This window comes from Pseudophryne corroboree, chromosome 6, assembly GCF_028390025.1.
Source record: "Pseudophryne corroboree isolate aPseCor3 chromosome 6, aPseCor3.hap2, whole genome shotgun sequence".
Classification (NCBI taxonomy): Eukaryota; Metazoa; Chordata; class Amphibia; order Anura; family Myobatrachidae; genus Pseudophryne; species Pseudophryne corroboree.
Window position 1 is genome coordinate 96,472,756 of NC_086449.1, and position 4,434 is coordinate 96,477,189.

Here is a 4,434-nt window from a genome sequence, read left to right on the forward strand (position 1 = left end):
TCCCGTACCCAGAGCTTTTTGTGTAAGCTGGGAAGGGATTGTAATGTATAAAAAAGAAAACAAAAATGTTTAAAAGTAAAAAATGTATGTCCCCCTCTGGAGGTCCACACTTGTGCTTCCTGTCCATGTGAGCACCGAAAAAACACTGAGGTATTCGGGGAGTAGGGAGGGGAGGAGAGTTATTGAAATTTGAATATTCAGTGCCCAGTCCTTGCTAACACCGTCCATATCCCTAGAGTACTCCAGTGACCCCTAGTGGATGAAAAAGAAAACTCAGGCGTGTCCAGGCAAACAGAGGGCGGATGTCTGACGTCAAAGCCGTGCCCATCATAGATGGATCCGTCGCATAGGGTAAGTATGTCCAGGGCTGGTCTTGTTTCGCAGGAAACTTTTTTAGCATAGCAGGGCTGCACAAGCGTTCGCAGCCCTGCTATGCTAAAATACACTCCCCCATAGGTGGAAAAAAAGTTGCTTGGTGCGATCAACTCGGAATGAGGGCCATTAGCCGGAACAGGGAGATCAGCCTGAGAATATGCTTCTGAAATTGTCATTCAAAGCCATCTTGCTAGTGTCTGCTTATCAGCAGGCCATCCTCTCTTGTGAAATCCTTAGAGAATGAAGAGAGAATCTGTCTTTCTGATGGCACTGGTATGTTCCACGTAGATCCTTAATGCACGGACCACATCCAGCGATGTATCTTCCAGAGAAGTCCGGTACCTGGAAAGCCTGCACTACAATTTCTTAATTGAGGTGGAATTTAGACACCACCTTCGGAAGATACCCAGATCTAGTTCTGAGAACTGCTTTATATGGATAAAAACAAACAAAAAAAATAAAAATATCAGAAATGGGGAATGACATGATAATGCTCCTAAATCTGATACTCTTCTAGATGACGCCATAGCCAGTAGAAAGAGAACTTTAGCTGCCAACCATTTAAGATCCACTTTATTCAGTGGTTCAAATGGGGCAACTTTAAGGGCTTTCAGGACTAAACTTAAGTCCCAAGGCACTGTAGGAGGAACAAAATGAGGTTGAATGCACAGCATTCCCTGGAAAAAAGTATGCACATCCTGTAAATTGGCAATTTTCTTTTGGAACCATACAGTCAATGCTGATACTTGCACTCTCAAGGAAGCAACCTTCAAACCTTTATCCATTCCTGAAGGAATTGATAAAGCCTATAATTTATCCTATTTAAAACACTCTAAAAGGTTAATGAACACAGTACGCAATTGGCATATGGAATACCATAAGAGTACGCACGTAGCGTAACAAACGCTTAGCCGTGGACGAGACGCACGAGCGGCACGTTCGCTCACGGCTTAAAGCGTAAAGGCTAGCACGCTATAGGCTGCCGACTAACTTAATGATACGCTACCAGCGTAGCGGACGCTCAAAACTACGAGGAGATCACAAGCGGCGCTGACGCTCACAGAGTTAAACCTTTGTAACAATATCATAAACAATGTACTTATACTGTAAACCTTTGTGCAGTGATAAGGTGTAAATGCAACACAGTGTAACCTTGTTAGTTTAAAAGCTGTATGAGCATATGTGACGCTCAGAGAACACTTTAGCAATATAATAAACACTCAAATACCGGTCTAAGGTTCTAACACCTTTAAGGGAGAGAATGAACGTTCAATTGCAGAAGAATACACAATACAAGTTATACACTACCAAACTAACATAACATTCCTAACCAAATTACTACACATAAAATACAATAGCGGCACAATAACATTTAAGGGGAAGGAGAGAGAGAATGGCTTACAACATTAATAAGAGACAAAATGGTTGCAGAGAACTTACGCACAAGGGGAAACAATCGCAAGCGCCTTTCTGGATATCCAGCTCCCGATTATCAGTGATGAGAACCGTTGAGAAGAGTAGAGAGAGCTGGCCCAGATCGGCTTGTCTTTTTATACACTACACACAATACAGTACAATGGTCCCTACATTCTTATTGTTCATTGGACACAGGAATTCGTCTCCGCATTATAACAAAAGGTCATAGGTTGGTTCATACAGGTGGGCTGTGACTATTCCAAACTGCTCAGGTGGGAGGGAAACTGGGTTTCCCGCCGCATGGGTAATAAAGTGCAAATATAGTAAATGTCCATAAACTTATGTCCATAACTATACGCACGAGCGAGTAATCCGCTTCAAACCAATACCGGAATATTGCTAATTATATTCTCTTCCGATGGATACTAAACACCACTGTGTAACCCCTGTCTGACCCTTCGTATCAAAGAGAAATCTCTTTATCCCCGAACATGCTACATTAACTAAACTTTCAGATTCTATCAAAGGGACCATAATCTACAAAATACATTATATGACTAAAATATGTTACGATTGAGTCGCCCGCTAGACGCACACAAACTCTACCGTAAATGCGCATATCGTGCGCCTGTGGGTGCACGCAAAGGCGAGTATACGCACGCACGGGAGGGCTCATGCACGTGCAGCAGGCACTCGCATGAGGTGCATATATGGCAATGTGTAGCGTGATATTTTTCTGACTTTGACAGAATGCTAAGACCCTGGAAACTCTGAAAGATTTAGTGTCCACTTTCCGTTCACTGCACCAATGAATATAGGTTTGCCATATTCGGTGATAAATGAGAGCTGAGGAAGGTTTCCTTGCTCTGAGCATAGTTTTAATTACCTGTTCTGAGAATCCTCTTGACTTCAGGATAGAGGTTTCAAGAGCCACGCCGTCAAAGACAGTCGATCTAGATGTCTGTGATAACAAGGACCCTACATCAGTAGATCTGGTTGAAGGAGCAGAAGTGGAACATCCAGCGACATCCTCTGCAGATCTGTGTACCAATGTCTCCTGGGCCAAGCCGGAGCTATAAGTATCACGGCACCTTTTCCTTGCTTTATCTTTCTCACCACCCTGGGTAATAGGGTGATTGGAGGAAACGCATAAGCCAGATGAAAATCCCATCTCACCGACAGGGCATCCACAAAGATTGCTCTGGGATCCTTTGTTCTTGCCCCATGTGTGAGCACTTTGTTGTTCAGATGGGACGCCATGAGATCTCTCTCTGGCAACCCCCACTTGACTACTAGAGTCTGGAAGACCTCCTTGTGTAGAGCCCATTCGCTTGCCTGAATGGCGTGTTGACTGAGAAAGTTTGCTTCCCAGTTTAGGACTCCCGGAACAAACACTGCAGACAAGGCTGGATGATGAATTTCTGCCCACTTTAGTATGTAACTTACCTCCTTCATCGCTTTTCGGCTGCAAGTTCCTCCTTGATGGTTGAGGTTATGCCACTGCCGTCGCATTGTCCGAGCAGATCTGGACTGGTTTTTCCCAGAAGAATGTCCTTTGCCTGAATCAGTGCCATGTATATGGCCCGAAGTTCCAATATGTTTATTGGCAGGCAACTTTCCTCCTTGGTCCATTGCCCCTGAAAACACAACCTTACTGACACTGCTCCCCAGCCCTGGAGACTGGCGTCTGTCGTCAGAATTTCCCACTCTGATATCCAAAAGGGTCTCCCCTTGTCCAGATGGGATGTCTGTAGCCACCAGGCTAATGACCTTCTTACTTCTAACGTAAGAACCATAGTCTGTTTTTATCGTCTGATGCAACCCATTCCATTTGGTAAGAATCAGACACTGCAGGGGCCTCGAGTGGAATTGTGCATACTCCATGTCGAATGTTGACACCATCAAACCCATCACACACATTGCTGCGTGAATGGATATCTTTTGACTGTGTAACAAGTCCTGAATCTTGGATATCTTGTTCAGAGGTAAAATTACTCTGAAGACCTGAAAACAGTACAGCCCCCAAGTGATCTGTTTTGATGAAAGCAGAGATGATTTTGCCCAATTTATGAGCCACCCGTGTGTCTGCAGACACGTCATTGTCTGTGCAGATGACGTAAGAGCAATTCCTGCGTCCGTGCCAGGATTAAAAGATCGTCGAGGTATGGAAATATTCTTAATCCCTGCTGGCAGAGATAAGCTGCCATTACCACCATAATCTTGGTAAATACTCCGGGAGCTGTGGCTAACCCAAAAGGTAGGTCCTGGAACGGAAAATGCTGTTGGAGGATAGCGAACCTGAGATAGCACTGATGGGACAGTGCTATAAGAACATGTAGGTAAGCATCCTGTATATCCAGGGATACCATATAATCCCCTGGCTCCATGGCCAAAATGATGGAGTGTAATGTCTCCATGTGAAACCGAGGTACCCAAATGTATTTGTTTAGTACTTTGAGATGGAGAATGGGCCAAAATTACCCATTTGGCATCTGAACTGAAAACAGGTTGGAGTAAAAACCCTGTCCTCGTTGTGCAGGAGGAACTGGAATGACTACTCCTGACTGAAGCAATTTCTGAACTGCCTCTAACAAAGCCCTGGCCTTCGTCTCTACCAGAGATGGGCTGGCACAAAAAAAACCT